The 16,972-nt window shown below is 36.9% G+C and overlaps 1 pseudogene; it reads right to left on the bottom strand.

Moving 5' to 3' along the window:
• Nucleotides 1–3,756: 3,756 nt before the first annotated feature.
• LOC149747043 (fatty acid-binding protein 9-like) lies at nt 3,757–7,039 on the bottom strand (annotated as a pseudogene).
• Between the last annotated feature and the right edge of the window lie 9,933 nt (nt 7,040–16,972).

Genomic DNA, 16,972 nt, shown 5'->3' with positions numbered 1-16,972 from the left:
TTGCAGACTCTTCTCGATACCAATGCTATACTATGGAAGGACAAGTCCAGATTTCTAGTGGGCAATTAACTATCTCTGATGCATTCAAATCTTGGCACGCTGAGTCTTGACATTATGTCTGAATATCTATCTTAACATCTATCTTTTGAGAGAATGTTATGATAAACTTGGAATAAGTTCTGGTCTAGCTTTACCATCTACCAGATGGATGACATTTGGGTTGCAGTTTTATCACCTGTACAATATTGATTGTTCTGAGGATCAAAAAAAGAAAACTTTTGTGAAATTGTTTTGTAACTTATGTATTGACACCTGAACTCTATTTTACAAAGTAAACAGGAATCCATTTTCCCCAAACCCCATTTCTAACCGATTAGTTGCTTCTAGGCCCTGCCTACCTCTGCTGTGACACTCTTCTGATCCGACTTCTTCTGCCCACTGTTTTAGTGCACACACCTTCAGTTCCGTGGTTCCTATTCTTTGCATTCTAGTTGCCTTATTATCTGGGAGGGGGATGTGGGGAAAATGAGAGGACGTGAGGGATTCCCTGTGCTGGTCCATTGCAGAATGTCTCATTTACCCTCATCACAGCCCTGTGAAGTAGATGGTTTCCATTTTGCAAAGGAAAAAACTAAAGTGGGTGAGCAGCTCACACAAGCTCACAAAGCTGTCAGTGGCAGAAGCAGGATTCAAGCCCTGCTCTGCCTGGCTCTCAAACCCCATTCATCTCACTTCCCTGCAATGTGTCTCTGGCATAACAGGCACCTCATCTTGTCATGGGGCTGGTGGTTGGATGGTCCCTCCCCACCCTGTCCCTCTCCAAAAATTACACAGAGTCTAGATACCAAACTTCAAAGTGGAAAGACTATATTTCCCTGTAAATGTTTAAAATAGAAATCTTAAGACCCATAACTTGAGGATTTGATTATGTCCCGATTTCTTCATCCTAAGTTTCCATCTATTTTCTGTTACTATCTTTGGAGTAATCGGTTGTCTTTTCATGACTCTCAAAGCATGTCCTTTTACGTTTATTGCACTTTTGCGCAAAAATATGAAAATTAAATACACTAAGAGTGTTCAAAACAAATTATTTTTGTCAGTGGTTTACTTAGTAGTATTGGGTAGCCAAAGGAGAAAGCTGGTGAGTTAGTCTTTGATAATAGTAGTCATCTTGAGTTTAGTATGGTTGATCTTTGGATAATTAATACTCTCCTGTAAACTTCAGTGTGGATCTAAAATATAATAGTTTACTAGTAAGTTATTCAGTCTAAAAATATTCAAAAATAAATATATATTTCCCTTTGTGGTTTATCAAATCTTCTCTCACTTCCTCTACTTCAAACTCTTTTGGAAAGTGAATAAGTAACGGCTTTTTATTGCATAATGAAAAGTGTCATTATTATCCTTTTTCTATAAATCCAGTACAACTTGACCAATACATGTGATTTACTTCTAGATAGATAATGACTGTTTTTGAAGGAAAGTCAGATATACCAAGAGACTGATCATGTGAATGTCCTTAGTAAAGACTACTAATTCTCAGTATAAACTTAATTTTTTTCTTACAGGAATTTTGACGCGATTTGACTGAGAATAAAAATAAAAGCAATAGGGTTTCAACATGCCTCTGCTACTTGTAACATAAAAAGGCAGTTATGATTGCTGTTTGCCACCACCTAATACAGTATTGAACAAACAGTGGTCACTGAATAAGAACTTGCTGGATCAGTGATTTCCTCAGGAGTAGCATGTTTGATTCTACCTACTAAAGACACCACAGCAGGATTTTATTTCTCATTTGGGCCGTGTGTACTTTGAGCTGTGGCATTTATGAGAAGAGAAATGTCTTGAAAATTCAGAACTATATTATTCTTTCATAAATTTTGTCTCTGTAAAGACTAAGATTTAAATAAGTGCCTAGTGCTTTTTAGAAGAATACCCTCTTCCTAATGGTTGTGGAAAACACTTTGACCCTTGATCTGAGTTGTTGCTTAAGTGCTGTCATCTGCAGCCCCATTGCAGAGACCTGATGAAGGAGACATTGGCCTCTGCTCCCCTTTGTACACAGGACGCTACCTTGGGGGCTGAAATCCTCTTTGACTTCTGGCAAACAAGCACAGGTACATTTTGTACACAATTGAGTCATTTAAGAAGGACAGAGACAAGTCATGGGGGATGACTGTCATTGGCCACATCTGGCAGTTGTGTGGCTACTACCAAGCCCATCAATTCAAGTGCACAGCTGTATCCTCAGAGGTCTTCAGGGTTTAATATGACAGCCTAGTTCCTTTCTTTGGACAAGAACTCAGCTATTGTCCCAACGCTATGCTCAGTCCTTTTGTACATTACTCTTTAATTTTATCCTTACTGAGGTGACCATACCTCTCAGTTTGCCTAGGACAGTCCCAATTTATGCTTGCTGCCCAGGTGTAATTATTGAAAGTGCCCCTTTCCACTTTTCACTTCTCACCCAGTTTAGATGACAAATTAGCACATATTTAACACTATCCTCAGGAGTTACGTTTCACCAACTACTATCTGGTTTTAAGTTTAAGTTGCAACATGAGATTTACATAATTCTTCCTCTCTTTCCTTTTCCTCCTCCCACTGCTACAAATACCCTCGATTTTTAAATTTTACCTATAGTACTCTGTTTTGCTCTAAGCCCTGAGAGTACTTCCTAACAAAAGTACTTGGTGAAACTATTGAGGGACATTGTGTAGCTCTAACAATTATATTCCTACTAGGCATTTAGAAATTCTGGACTGGCATTTAATAAAATATCATTCTGCAAAGACTAAGTTGTAAGAAATGGTGACCAATGCACTAGCCTGATTATTTTAAATAAGTTTATGGAAAAGTAAGATAATGACTGTTTTAAATGTTCTATAATAATTCATGCACAGTGTATAATGTCCAGGCTCTATTTTGTAATCTCTCTCTCTCATCTATCTATCTATCTATCTATCTATCTATCTATCATCTATGTATCTATCTACATATCTATATCTATTTATCTATCTATCTGTCTATTTATCTATCTATCTATCTATCTATCTATCTATCTATCTATCTATCCATCTATCTATCTATCCTATCTACTTTATGCATGGTCAGCCTTCTGCAAAAATAAAAAATAAAAAGCAACATTGATTTTCAAAATCTGTGATGCCCAAAGTGGGTTCCAATGATTATAATGTATCCCCCTTTGAGGCCACATGAATTTCAACAGAGCACCCTTTGACAGAAAGCATTAACCTAAATGGAATGGGTCCACTAGAGGAAAATCAGTGACTGCAGAATTCAGGTGTACAAAGAATAAAGGGCACTTTGGTGATCTTACAATTACACGAGAGACAAGAAGTTTCTTATCTCACCAATTTATCAGATTGCCCCTAATCCTCAAGATTACACAGCTCCAAAACTGCACTTAATTTGGTTTTATTGGGCAAATTTATGTTGAGCAATTTTTTAAAAAATCACTGGCCCTGAGGCACATCTTCTTCAAGTCCCAGTTTCCTGTTAGTGAACAAGTTTTCACTGACGCATACAATTTCTTCATACCTTTTTGTAGATTCCAATGCTGACAATATTATTCATGATATATTCCTAAAAGCAAAGAGGGATCTATTAGAGTTGGTACATGACATGTTAAGTTTGATCTCTCCCTCTTTCCCCAGACCCTCTATTTGAGATACAAGACAATTGAGTAATTTGAAAGGCATGCCTCAAGTAGGAGCTTCTAAAAATATTAAATTTAGAGAAAACTCACCACTACCATTTTTCCATCTACAATTTGTCTTTTGATTGTTGTCTCTTTGCCAAGCCATTTTTGGAAATGAATCATTGAGCCACCATCTAATGTTATGATTCTCTATAAATGCAGAAAGGAATCAGTCAGAAATAGCAATTCACTACATTCTAATCTACACAAGACTAGACATCTACTTTTTTTTTTTTGCTGTACGCGGACCTCTCACTGTTGTGGCCTCTCCCGTTGCGGAGCACAGGCTCCGGACGCGCAGGCTCAGTGGCCACGGCTCACGGGCCCAGCCGCTCCGCGGCACGTGGGATCTTTCCGGACCGGGGCACGAACCCGCGTCCCCTGCATCGGCAGGCGGACTCCCAACCATTGCGCCACCAGGGAAGCCCAATCTCAGTATTTTTTAAAGAACTTTCTGTTTTGATGTTAACCTTATCCCTGTCGGCGCTAATAGTAATTCAACCCAGCAAGGTTCTGGACTGCAGCACTCACTCCTGTAGGAATGAGTGAGAAGAGAATTCAATGAGTAGAGAAAATAAAACACCTTCTTAAGAAGTTTAGGAAGAAGTGCTAGCAATCATTTTGGAAAGCAGTTTAAAAAGAATGCATCCTTCCCCCCTTGAAGTTTCGGATAATACACCATATTTTCTTCAATGCTCTCTGTAACAGCTGGATTGAGCCAAACCTCCCAATCAGAAGATATGTCTAATAATTACACTTGACATTTTGAAAGCTAAATTCACTTTCTGAGACTCTTGCACTTCATCTAAAATATATATTTTTATGGTGCCTTTTGGTCATATGCTTGGGCTTTACCTCATGAAATATTGCAACAACAGCACAGGGGATGCTATTATCCTCATTTTAGAGATGACTACACCGAGTCCCAGAGAGGTGGAGAGGCCTGTTCTAGGTGATGTGTCTGGTAATTAGCAGAGCTGAAATTTAAGCACAGGTTTTCTAATTGTCCAAGAATTTTTGCTTACTTTTCTTCTTAAAAAAAAAAAAAAAAGAAATGCAATTTTCAAAGTATCTAATCTACTCTAAAAGAATATGACTTATAAAGTCCAAACTTCTCTCTTATTTGCATATAAATTTCAGATATGGCTGAGTAAAGAGGAGGTAGGCAAATTGGACAATTTGGCTGAGAGCCTGGCCCTGTTGTTCAGGTTGGGGACTGTCCATTGTTTAACTTGACTCCTGCAATAAGTGGGCAGAAGGGCTGACTCCCGACTCTTAGTATCGATATAGAACTCGATTTCACATTCATATTGCGGGTGGACAGGATGCCTCTGACCACAGAAAAGCAGTGTTAGACATGGATCACAAAAGAGTGAGGAGTGAGGAGGTTAAAACCCAAGTTCCAACTTTGCCACTTGTTAGCTTGGCCACATTGTTTCCTTTTTCCCTAAACTTCAGCTTTCTCAGTAGTAAAATGTAAGTATAGTACTCACCTCATAGATGTGTTGGAGATTAAATGATAGGACTTAGCATGGTATTGGCACATAGTATGTACTCAGTTGGTTATTCTCTCTTGCACTCTGCTTGAGACCAGCTCCCAGTCAAAACATGGCTATTTTTGCCATCAGCCCTAAGTTTCTTAGATGCCCCAAAATTTATTTAATTATTTATTATTAAAAAAACATTTTTTTAACTCAAAACAGGTGAGTCCATGAATCCGTGGAGAGATAGGGAAACATGTTTTTTATTACTTTCTGAGAGAGTTTATACTAACGAAAAAGGAAAAAATATTACATTATGAGCACATTGACTTATTATGTATTGATCATTTCAACCAAGTTTTAAAAAAAAGTAAGATTAAAAAATTTTTTGATTCTATATGTAGTTTATTATTATAAGAGAGGTTTCTCTTAATTAAATGTTTAAAATTAACTAAATGTTAAATAATTACTATTCTTCTAGCATTAATAAAGAATAGTTTAGTTATTATAGATCTGAGCCATTGTAAATGATGTTTGTTCAACTTGAGTAAGAACTAAAGTATGCACAGAGTTTATACTTCTGAGGAAATACCCAATGGTAGGAAATGCCATGAGTAAAAATGTTCTATTTCTCCAATAAAACATTTGAAACCTTTCAAAATAATGTTATTAAAAACCTCCCACATGCATCAGAAATCTTAAAATTAACCAACTAGAAATTTTATTTGTTGCTATTGCTCTTTTGAAGTTATAAGTTAAAGCAAACCTTGAAACAAATTTACTTGATAAATTTAATCATAGATAGGTATTATTGTCTATAATGGGGAGCAGAGAAAAGCTATTTAATGAAATGACCAAGCTAAAAATAAACTCTATCATGGGGGTAAGATGAAGTATTTTCTAAAAGGATAAATTGTTTAAATATATGGATAATAACTAAAAGGAAGCATCTGTGAGCCTAGTATTCCGAAAAGAGATAATTATTACTGATAATAAAAAAGTAAAAGTAGATACACAAACTTTGTTAACCTCATTTGAATATACCCTAGGATCACAAATGAATGAGAGAATTGTTGGAAAATTCATCGTAAAGTGCAAACCCAACCATATCACAAAATGCATTGCCAGTTTCCAAATCTTGTAATGGTATTTCCCAGTTGTTTCATGTTTTCATCAAAGTTTTCACTGGAGACCAGCTTCCAGGTTCCCAAGAAGGGCTCAGTCATCATGGAAAGCTTGCTGAGAAGAGGCGCTCACAATCAAAAGCCAAAGAAGCTTAGGCAATCGTGTGACTCTTCTGAAATGGCCAATGGGCAGCAGCAAGACAAAAGATTCTAGACACCAGCATTGACTCATTTTATTTACCTCCAAATAAAGAAACAGAAAATTAACAGGTTAAATTGAATTTACGTCAATGATTATGGCTTCTAGGAAACAGATTTGTAAACTGAGTCACCTGATAAATATTACTTGTGGAATGAAGACAATTTTCAATAGAGATCAGCATTTTTTTTTAACATCTTTATTGGGGTATAATTGCTTTACAATGGTGTGTTAGTTTCTGCTTTATAACAAAGTGAATCAGTTATACATATACATATGTTCCCATATCTCTTCCCTCTTGCATCTCCCTCCCTCCCACCCTCCCTATCCCACCCCTCCAGGCGGTCACAAAGCACTGAGCTGATATCCCTGTGCCATGCGGCTGCTTCCCACTAGCTATCTACCTTACTACATTTGTTAGTGTGTATATGTCCATGCCTCTCTCTCGCCCTGTCACAGATCACCCTTCCCCCTCCCCTTATCCTCAAGTCCGTTCTCCAGTAGGTCTGTGTCTTTATTCCTGTCTTACCCCTGGGTTCTTCATGACATTTTTTTTTCTTCTTAAATTCCATATATATGTGTTAGCATATTGTATTTGTCATTTTCTTTCTGACTTACTTCACTCTGTATGACAGACTCTAGGTCTATCCACCTCATTATAGCTCAATTTTGTTTCTTTTTATGGCTGAGTAATATTCCATTGTATATATGTGCCACATCTTCTTTATCCATTCATCCGATGATGGACGCTTAGGTTGTTTCCATCTCCGGGCTATTGTAAATAGAGCTGCAATGAACATTTTGGTACATGACTCTTTTTGGATTTTGGTTTTCTCAGGGTATATGCCCAGTAGTGGGATTGCTGGGTCATATGGTAGTTCTATTTGTAGTTTTTTAAGGAACCTCCATACTGTTCTCCACAGTGGCTGAACCAATTCACATTCCCACCAGCAGTGCAAGAGTGTTCCCTTTTCTCCACACCCTCTCCAGCATTTATTGTTTCTAGATTTTTTGATGATGGCCATTCTGACTGTGTGAGATGATATCTCATTGTAGGTTTGATTTGCATTTCTCTAATGATTAATGATGTTGAGCATTCTTTCATGTGTTTGTTGGCAGTCTGTATATCTTCTTTGGAGAAATGTCTATTTAGGTCTTCTGCCCATTTTTGGATTGGGTTGTTTGTTTTTTTGTTATTGAGCTGCATGAGCTGCTTGTAAATTCTGGAGATTAATCCTTTGTCAGTTGCTTCATTTGCAAATATTTTCTCCCATTCTGAGGGTTGTCTTTTAGTCTTGTTTATGGTTTCCTTTGCTGTGCAAAAGCTTTGAAGTTTCATTAGGTCCCATTTGTTTATTTTTGTTTTTATTTCCATTACTCTAGGAGGTGGGTCAAAAAGGATCTTGCTGTGATTTATGTCATAGAGTGTTCTGCCTATGTTCTCCTCTAAGAGTTTGATAGTTTCTGGCCTTACATTTAGGTCTTTAATCCATTTTGAGCTTATTTTTGTGTATGGTGTTAGGGAGTGCTCTAATCTTGAACTATGAATGCTGAGTCAACTCTGAAGGAATATCCCCACAAATGTCTAATGAACAACTGACTGAGGTATTTTCCCACCTGATAAAAGGACATCCTTGACTGATCTACCTCAGCTGTTTTTTATTTGGACAAGTCACAGTGCCAGAGTACCCTCTTCATTAAAATAATATCTGCCCCTCCCTTCCTTGCAGGGTTGATGAATTGATATTACTTAGTGTAACTGAAATGTCTACAGTTGGTTGGAATGAGATGCAGGGTATTATTAATACTATCATTGTTGTTAATTAAGAGTAATTGTGGACTGGGAAGAAAAGTAACAATTATCATTGATGATTTTTTGTAATTTAAACCCTGAAAAGGAGGTGGAGCTATGCTTGGAAAATCCATCTGTTAGGCTTACAAAGAAATCCTGATATTAAAATATACCACTTGAAATTGTGAGAGGAAGTTTTAGGGAGAAATATGATATTTTGATATCTGCATTCTAAAAGAAAGACAAAGGCAGCAGATAATTTAAATATCTGTGCAATTACTTCTGAAATCATCTTCTGTTACCCAAGTAATGGAAGTGAACTTTGCAGGTAAGGCCTTTACTAGGAAGGATTGGATTCAGGGGCTATAGATTTATATCACAGCTTTGAACTCCAGTTGTTTTAAAGAAGGCTGGAATATTAGAGTGCTAGGCACCAGAAGAAGAATATTCATACTATTATCTGCCTGGGTCAAATATTCCTTCATGTCAAAGAAATCTTCATTCAAACCATCTCTTTTTTGAAAAAGCATTTTTTTAAAAAATAAAAAGGTTCATGTTTTTGCACCACAAAGTTATATCTTAAGTGGGATAAAGAACTTCTTTTGGGGCTTCCCTGGTGGCGCAGTGGTTGAGAGTCCGCCTGCTGATTTAGGGGACACGGGTTCGTGCCCCGGTCCGGGAAGATCCCACATGCCGCGGAGCGGCTGGGCCCGTGAGCCATGGCCGCTGAGCCTGCGTGTCCGGAGCCTGTGCTCTGCAACGGGATAGGCCACAACAGTGAGAGGCCCGCGTACCACACACACACACAAAAAAAGAATTTCTTTTGATGAAAACATGTAAAGAAGATATTTATAATGCAATATCTTTATAGGTGAAATAGTTATTAAACTATCTGGAGGGCAAAACTGGGGAATCAAACACCTTAGAGTCAGTTTCAGGAAACTGAGACCTGGGCTAAAAATAAGTGCCTTAGCAGTTGAAAGCAAACTCAGAGGTGATGCTCAAATAAAGAGCCAGTGACTAGATCTTGCTTTACTGCTTCTAGATAGGTATGTACTCTGCCTGAAAGAAGGGAGGCATACAAATCTGGGCATGTTTGCCAGTGAGGTGGTGTGACAAATGTCTCCCCTTAGTCTAACCATTTTTGTTCCAATTATTCTGCCTTTCATTGATTCAGAAATCAATCCTGCGGCCCATGAGACAAAAGAGAAAGTCAAATTTCTGGCTTCTATAAAATCCCCTCACCCTTAAGAGAGAGACAGAGGGACAGTCCCCTCCTTGACAACTTTTGCTTTCTTGTATGACATTTAGAACTGCTGCATCCATTGTGTTACCAACTCAGAAATGAGGCCAAAACTGAGAATGGCAGAGAGGAAAAGGGGGAAGAACACAAGACACTTTATTTCTGGAATCTTTATTGGGAGAATTAATGAATTTCATTATTATTTAAATAATTTTATGTCTGAGTTTTTGTTCCTTGAAGCTTAAACCTTCATAATTGATATGCTCTCATAAATATCTCCACCTAAATTTGGACTCTTAAAACCAGTTCTATGTATCGTGTGATATTGGCCTCATTCACAGCATCTCCCAGCTCTCTAGATCCAATTCAAACATCACCTCCTCTGTGAAACTGGTTCAGAGCTGGTTGATCCCTATTATGTGATACAATTATACTTTAATAGAAGTATTAATATATTCAGGAGCTTTTCTTATAGTATTGCAACGAGTCGTCCTCCAGCTGTCCCTCTAAGCTCTTTTATGAGTACATCAGGCAAAAAAATATTTCTGATTCACTTCTGAATCCCTAAGACCATGCCTGGTATATTGTAGGTGCTCAATAAATGTTTTATGAATGAATGACAAAAGGAATAAACCATGTTTATTTCTTTTTAACTGACAGTTTCCCTCATCACTGATCTTAATCTCTAATAGCAACTAAAGACAAAGTTTTAATACATTATTCTCTCCTGATCTGCTCATATGACAGGCCTTTCATTATGGTCATCAGATGGTACAGGGACTCTCAGACTCCCTTCACCTTTGCTTAGTATTTCATTGTTACCATACATCTCTCTTCTCAACCAAGAAAGTTCTCTCCTAGTCCTGCCACTTCCACCACTAGCCTTTGGCACCTTTTTTGGATTTTTTTTTTTTAAAGCACCATTTCCTGCAGTAAAAAAATTTAAAATAAAATGTACTTAATTGTTAACCCTAGCAAAAGAACTAGAATACAGTAATCTGTTATAGAACAGTTACGCATCTTATTTTCATGATAGTTTAAATGCTTATTTCTCCATTATCTCATTTTTCTGTGCTTCTCCAGTACCTCATTTTCTATATTAACTTTCCTTCTTGTGACATTTTAGGGATTAAATGCTTTTAAATAAATTTCAATTTTAAGATGCTACATTATCCACTGGTGAGGGATACTGGTGAAGTTAAATACGTACTAGAAGCTATGAAAGTATTCAGAAATATGTCTGCTAATTTACTGCTGTACATAAAATAGCTGGAGGCACACTAGATTTTTTTCTGACTTTTTATTGTGGTAGAATATACATCACATAGAATTAACTGTCTTAACCATTTCTAAGCGCACACTTCAGTGGCATTAAATACATTCATATTGTTGTGCAACCATCACCACCACCTCCAGAACTCTTTTCATCCTGCAAAACTGAAGCTCTACCCATTAAACAGTAACTCCCCATTGTCCCCTCCCCTACTTCCTGGCAACCACCATTCTACTTTGTGCCTCCATGGCTTTTCCTACTCTAAGTACTTCATACAAGTGAAATCATGCAGTATTTGTTTTTGTGTGTATGTGACTGGCTTAGTTCATCTGGCATAATGTCCTCAAGGTTCATCCATGTTGTAGCAAATCTCAGAATTTTCTTCCTTTTTAAAATAATAATATTCTATTGGATAATCAAAAGGTGGTGTTTACATTTTGCTTATACATTCATCCTTTGATGGACATTTGGATTGCTTCTACAATTTAGCAATAAATGAATAATGCTGTTATGAGCATGGGTATACATGTATCTATTTGAGACCCTGCTTTCAATTCTTCTGGGTGTATACCCAGAAGTAGAATTACTGGATCACATGGTAATTCTATTTTTAATTTTTTAAGGAACTGTCCTACTGTTTTCCACAGCAGATGTACCATTTTACCTTCCCACCAACATTCCAATTTCTCCACATCCTCGCCAACAAGTTGTTTTTTATAGTCTCTGTCTTAATGGGTGTGAGGTGGTGTCCCATTGTAATTTTAATTCACATAATCACTAATAATTAGCGATTTTCTACATCCTTTCTTGTGCTTCTTTACCATTTATGTATCTTCTTTGGAGAAATGTCTATTCAAGACATTTGCCCTTTTTTTTTTTTTTTAGATGTTTGGGGGTAGGAGTTTATTAATTTATTAATTTATTATTTTTGCTGTGTTGGGTCTTCGTTTCTGTGCGAGGGCTTTTTCTAGTTGTGGCAAGCGGGGGCCACTCTTCATCGCGGTGCGCAGGCCTCTCACTATCGCGGCCTCTCTTGTTGCGGAGCACAGGCTTCAGACGTGCAGGCTCAGTAGTTGTGGCTCACGGAGACTAGTTGCTCCGTGGCATGTGGGATCCTCCCAGACCAGGGCTGGAACCCGTGTCCCCTGCATTAGCAGGCAGATTCTCAACCACTGCACCACCAAGGAAGCCCCATTTGCTCATTTTTGAATCAAATTTTTTGTTGTTGAGTTTTAGGAGCTCTCTATATATTCTGGATATTAATCCTTTATCAGAAGTATGATTTTCAAATATTTTCTCCCATTTTGTGAGTCACCTTTTTACTCTGTTGATAATGTCTTCTGTTGCACAGAGTTTTAATTTTCCTGGGATCAAATTTGTCTATTTTTTCTTTTGTTGCCTGTGCCTTTGCTGTTATATTCAAGAAATCATTGCCAAGTCCAATGTTGTGAAGCTTCAACCTTACATTTTTTTCTAAGAGTTTTAAAATTTAGTTCTTACATTTGAGTCATGGATCCATTTGAGTTAACTTTTACATATGTTAAACAAGGCTTCAGCTTCATTCTTTTGCATGTGGATACCCAGTTTTCCCAGCACTATTTGTTGAAAAGCCTGCATTTTATCCATTGAATGGTCTTGGTGCACTTGTCAAAAATCATTTGACTATATATGCAAGAGTTTATTTTTACACTCTCTATTCTATTCCAATTGTCTACAGGCCAGAGTTTATGCCAGTAGCACACTGTTTTGATTATAGTAGCTTTGTAGTAAGATTTGAAATCAGGAAATGTGAGTTCTCCAAATTTGTTCTTCTTTCTCAGGATTGTTTTGGCTCTTCAGAGTCCCTTGATATTCCATATGAATTTTAGAATGGGCTTTCCTATTTCTCCAAGAAACATCATTGGACTTTTGATAGGGATTCCATTAAATCTGTAGATTGCTTTGAATAGTATTGACATCTTCCAATCTATGAATATGGGATGTCTTTCTATTTATTTATGTCTTTTAAAAATTTCTTTTATAGTTTTCATTGCACAAATCTTCCACTTTCTTGGTTAATTCTTAAGTATTTTATTCTTTTTGATGCTATTGTAAATGGAACTGTTTTCTTAATTAACTTTTTAAATTGTTCATTGTTAATGTATAGAAATGCAACTGATTTTTGTGTGTTGACTTTGTATCTTGCTACTTTGCTGAATTATTTATTGGTTCTAACAGTTTTTTGTAGGGGGACCTTTTTTCATATAAGATCATACTTTCTGTAAATAGAAATAATTTTATTTCTTTCTTTCCAATTTGGATGCCTTTTATTTCTTTGTCTTGTCTAATCACTCTGAATAGTACTTCCATTACTACATTGAATAGAAGTGGCAAGGGTGGGCACATTTGCCTTGCTCATTATCATAAAGAAAAAACTTTCAGGTTTCACTACTGAGTATAATGTTCACTGAGGTTTCTCATATATGGCTTCTATTATGTTGAGGAATTTTCCTCCTACGTCTAGTTTATTGAATGTTTCTACATGGAAGAATGTTGAGTTTTGTCAAATGCTTTCTCTGCATCAACTGAGATGATTGTGTGGTTTTTTCTCCCTTCATTCTGTTAATGTAGTATATTACACTGACCAATTTTCATCTGTTGAATCATCCTTGCATTCCATGAATAAATTCCACTTGAGATACTGCTTGTGTCATTTTATTTCAACTTGTAGGACTCTCTTTAGCATTTCTTGTAGAGTAGGTATAGTGGTAACTCCTCATCTTTTGTTTATTTGGGAATGTCTTAATTTCTCCCTCATTTTTGAAGGAAAGTTTTACTGGATACAAGATTCTTGGTTGACCATATTTTCTTTTAGCAATTTGAATATATCAGCTCATTGTCTTCTGGCCTCCAAATATTCTGATAAGAAATCTTTGGGCAATCTTATTAAGGATCACTTGTATGGAATGAGTCACTTCTCTCTTGCTACTTTCAAGGTTTTCTCTTTGTCTTTGTCTTTTGAAAGATTGTCTTTCATTGTTTCAGGGTGGGTCTCTTTGGGTTCAGCCTACTTGGAGTTTGTGGAGCTTCTTGGATATAAACATTCATGTTTTTTATCAAATTTGGGAAAGTTTTAGACATTATTTCTTCAAATATTCTCTTTGCCTCTTGGTCTCTCTCTTGTCCTTCTGGGACTCCCACAATGCATATGTTGGTCCTTTTGATGGTGCCTCTCATGTTCCTTAGGTTCTGATAACTTTTCTTCAGTCTTTTCTTCTTTCTGTTTGTCATTTGATAATTTCCATTGTCCTACCTTCAAGTTCACTTGTTCTTTCTTCTTGTTCAAATCTGCCTTTGAGTACCTCTAGTGAAATTTTCATTTCAGTTGTTCTTTTCAACTCCTGAATTTCCTTTTGGCTTCTTTTTCGGTTTTCTATCTACTGATATTTCCATTTGGTTCATACACTGTTTTCTTGCTTTCTCCATATTTTCCTTTAGTTAGTTCTTAGAGCATCTTTCAGACTGCTGTTTTAGACTTTGACTAGTAAAGTCACCATCAGGTCTTTCTCAGGGACAGTTTCTGTTGGTTTAATTTTTTCTTTGAATGGGCTAAACTCTCCTGTTTCTTTCTATGTCTTGTGATTGTTTTGCTGTTGAAAACTGGAAATTTGAATTTAATAATGTGGTAACTCTGGAAATTAGATTCTCCTCCTGCTCCTTTGCTGCTTTTTGCTTTTGTTCTCTGATTGCTGTAGTCTGGCTCTGTGCCAGGGATCATGTTAAGGTATAAACTTAAGGTCTTCTCATGTCCTTTCTGAGCCTGTGGCTTTCCCTTGGCATGCACAGTGACTTTCTAATATCCTCTGTATATGAAATTGCTTTTGAATGTCCTAGTCTTTAATTATGGCTCCTCAAAGAGGAACAAGTGAAAAATGAAGGGAAGGGGAAGGTGCTGGCCGTTTAAATTTCCTGGAAATCACTTCAGTGGGAGGGGGGAGGCTTGCAACAATGGGAGGAGGTACACAATGGTGACCGCCACCTCTTTATCTGCACTTCTGCAATCAGAAGCAGCAATCAGCGATTAGAACGCACATTCCTGGTATTTGGAGGATAGGGTCTACATTGCCCACCCTCTCTCATGCAATATATGTGCAAGCTCCTCCAGTAATATATGCACAGCTGTCAGCAAAGGGGCTGAGGTGTGGAGGATAGGTAGTGGATACTGTGCTAACAGCCAAAATTGACTGGATTTAACCACATTTACCCTCTAAAATCTTTCCCTGGAAGATGTAAGCCTTTGATAGACTCCTGAGTTCCAAAATACTTGAGAGAGATTCTGCTAGTCCAATTGTTTCCTTGGTAGAAAGACAAATTCCTAGTGCTTCATACTCTACCATCTTCCCAGAATCACAGTTTTTATAAAATATATGAAGGTTTTCATTTTCACATGAATTGATGCCCCATCTCTTTTACATTCCTTATTACTTATCAATAAATTTTTATTGTCAATCTTCATATAGATATAGTAGTTAACATTCATAATTTCTGGTTTCAGCTATTGGGGGGATGGTTACTTTTAATTTTTATATCATTTCAAAGTTACAGAAAAATTTGCAAGAACAGCACAAATATTTTCCATAAACTCTTTCTCAGATTCTCTAATTACCAACATTCTAACACGTTTGCCTTCCTTTACATATATATATATATATATATATATATATATATATATATATACTTTTTTAATAACTTGGGAGTAAGTTGCAGAAATGTTGCCCCACTACTCCCCAAATAAAAACCTTACCTATGTTACCACAGAACATCCATAAAAATCAGGAAATCAACACCAATAACAATATCATTATTAAATCCATACTCCACTCACACCTTAGCAATTGTCCCAACAGTGTTTCCTGTTGCTACAAGAAGAAAAGACTTATTTTTCCTTTTTTCTTTCTGGTCCATGAAACTGTCCATGATCATGCATTGCATTCAACTGTCATGTCTCTTTCACCTCCTTCAAATGGAAATATATCTTTAGCTCTTCCTTGTCTTGCATGATTTTGACGTGTTTGAAGCATATAGTCTGGTTACTTTATAGAATAATCCTCAGTTGGGGTAAAGTGATGTTTCTTCATTATTCATTTGAGGTTATACATTTTTGGTAAGAATATTCCAGCAATGATGCTGTGTTCTTCTCATTGTGTCATATCAGATCACACATGATGTTAATTTTCACAATTACTGATGATGATGTTAACTTTTATTACTTAGGTAAGATGGTATTTGCCAAGTCATTCCACTGTAAAATTTATTAATAAGCAGTTAATTAATTTTATGGTTCTCTTTCATGACCCAGTTCAAATACATCCTCTATGTTGAAAACATTCCTAACTACTCCAGCACATACTGACTACTCTGCTTGCCCCTGGCTTCCTTCCAATCCATAGATTATACCACATAGTTTATCATATAATTCATGTCCTCCCCTATATTGTGTCTTTATTCATTCCTCTAAAATTTATCAAGTGATTACCATATTCGTAGGCACAGTGCTAGATGTTAGAGATATACATATGTGTCCTGAGGCTGTGTCAACCTAGTGATGGAAAAGATGAGAAATCAGAATGTGGTAATATCATGTTATAGTAAGAACACACACCTTTTTTCTGTGGTCAAGGGGAGGAAGGGTTTAACTCTTCTTAGATTTGGGGAATGAGGGGTGAGGGAGGAGGAGAAACTATCAGAACAATTTTCCCAGGTGATGTGATGATGTTCATGCTATTTCTCTACTACATTGAGGGCATGAACATGAGCCGTTACTCTTTCCGTGTTCCAGACCACACCTAGCACAGGGAAGAGCATTCACTCACTTATTCAAGAATTGTTTACTGAGCTCTGAATCTCCTGTTTACTGTGCCAGGGTCTGGGGACACAGCTGCAAATATGACACAGTACTTGTCTTTGAGATCTCTTTCTGAGAAGTATCCGTTTGATCCTGTCTCTCTTCCTTTAAGAGTAGAATTTCCTGTATGCTTCTGCATGTATGTTGATAAAAGCAATGTCAGTGAAAAATTATGTGAGCTTCAAAGAGGTCCCAGGGAGGAAAAATCAGAGAACTGATATTGTAGATATGTCTTGTTGCTGCAGCCTTAGT

Source organism: Delphinapterus leucas, chromosome 17 (assembly GCF_059928025.1).
Source record: "Delphinapterus leucas isolate spDelLeu-1000000601 "Yukka" chromosome 17, BTC_Dleu_Yukka2, whole genome shotgun sequence".
NCBI lineage: Eukaryota > Metazoa > Chordata > Mammalia > Artiodactyla > Monodontidae > Delphinapterus > Delphinapterus leucas.
This window is presented reverse-complemented; position numbering and strand designations above follow the sequence as displayed.